Genomic DNA, 2109 nt, shown 5'->3' on the forward strand with positions numbered 1-2109 from the left:
GGAATTCCGTGTTGATTCGCTGGCCAGGAATTGAGAAAGATGTTAAAAGGGAGAATTCATTATTTTGCCACCTGGCTGATGCAAAGTTCGCCCCCTGGTAAGATGGATTTGGATATTTTAGGTCTGTTTGCAGTGGGATCAGTGCTCTTTGTGGTGAAAACGGTGCTGCTTTGGGATGGAAATGATATTGTGGTAAAGTTTCTTCCTTTTTGAGGGAAAAAAAAAAAAAAAAGATAAGAGGCTCTTCCATCACTGAACCGAGTGCAAACCTGTCCAGCCTGAGGTTTTAAATTCCCTCTGTGAATATTTTGACTGTTTCTCTACTGAAAACAGGGGGGGGAAAAAGCCCTTTGCTGGAATTTCATCCTGCTCTTGGCGAGGGAGGCGGAACCCTGGCTGCCTCCCGCAGAACGCGAGGGGGTGACGGTGCCACGGGACCGATGGAAAACCTCGCTGTGGGAGCTTCAGAGCGACCGAACCCGCCCCGAAAGCAGCGGCGGGGCCCGGCAAGCTCAGCCCGAGCCTCTGACGGATCGAATTTGCGTGTCCCCGAGACTCGGCGAACTGCTGTTGTGGGGGATTTTTCTAAAGGTTCGCAGCCATCAGAGAAATGCGGCATAATTACTGCCCTGTTCATCGACCGCGGCGCGGGGGTTTAACCCGCTCCCTGCCGGGCTGGGGCGCTCCCACCGCGCTTCACTCCCACTCCGAGTTATTCCCAGCTCAGCTCCTTCCCCACGCCGAAAGCATCACTATCGATTCCTAATTGTATCAATCTCGTCTCTTTTTTTTTTATTTTATTTTTTTGGGGGGGGGCTTCCTTCTGCTTTTTCTTAGCAGCTCCCGGACGCCACAACGCCCTGTCACGTCCTCCGGCACCTTCTTGTTCCTCGCAGGAGGGCAAGAGAAGAGCTCCCTGAGCTGCTGCGAGCTCCGGGTGTCCCTGGGCCGGCAGGCTGGGATGGAGCCAGCCTTCCCCCTGCTGGGATCCCTCCTGGAGCGCTGCTGCTGGCTCTTGGCACTGCCCCTAAGCCCTTTATCAGCCGTGACCACAAGCGGCCTCAAGCAGGGCTGAGTCAGCGGCCGGGGCTGAGTCAGCGGCCGGGGCTGAGTCCGTGTCTCGCCTCCTGCCCGCAGATAAGGTGGGAAAAGTGGGATGGAGGGGGCCCAAAATCCTCCTGTGCACAGAGCTGCAGGTTTAAAGAGCAGATAGGGGGAGGCAGAGTGAAAGGATGGTGATGGACCTGTGGAATGGGATCCCTGGGGTCTGAGTGGGGTCTTGGGGCTGGGAGATTTTCTGCTATGAGCCCCACTTTGGCCTCGAGTGGCTTGGCAGGAAATCTCCTTGGCCATGTTTGTGCAGGGGCTGCTGCTGTGGAACCATTCCCAGGGGATTATCCCGCCTCTTCCTCCCGGTTTTGGCATCTGGAACCAGGAGGAAGCAGCTCTCCAGCATTTGGTACCACTGGTGCCACCTAAACAGGGATGAGATCTTCAAAATCCCTCGGGAAACCGAGCTGGGCTAAATCCAGCACTTGAGGCAACAGAGCCATGTCAGGATCTGCTCCCGTGGGATGTCTGGGGGGTTGGTGGCTCTGGATCAGCCATGGAGGGCGAGGATGAAGCTCAGTGAAGGTGTGTGAGTCCCTCAGACCTCTCTGCTCTTGTGTCCAGGCTGCTTTTCCCTGGATTTGGTGCCAGGTATGGCCCTGGGCAGCCCCAGGGAGCTTTGCAGGCAGAGAGAGGTGAGGAAGGCACTGCAGCATTCCCAGAGCATCAGCCAGGGATCACAACATCCCTGCAGCTTTAAGTGTGGATTGCAGTGTTAATCAGGAATTGCAGCATCCCCATGGGAGAAACTACGGATCCCAGCACCAGCCAGGGACCATGGGATCCACAGTGTTAATGAGGGATCCCAGCATTCCCACAGCAATAACCAGGGATCCCAGCATTCCCACAGCAATACCCATGGATCCCAGCATTCCCACAGCAATACCCAGGGATCCCAGCATTCCCACAGCAATACCCATGGATCCCAGCATTCCCACAACAATAGCCATGGATCCCAGCATTCCCACAACAATAGCCATGGATCCCAGCATTCCCACA

This window comes from Empidonax traillii, unplaced genomic scaffold (assembly GCF_003031625.1).
Source record: "Empidonax traillii isolate 1590-97213 ecotype Southwest subspecies unplaced genomic scaffold, ASM303162v1 scaffold2191:size69482, whole genome shotgun sequence".
NCBI classification, from domain to species: domain Eukaryota; kingdom Metazoa; phylum Chordata; class Aves; order Passeriformes; family Tyrannidae; genus Empidonax; species Empidonax traillii.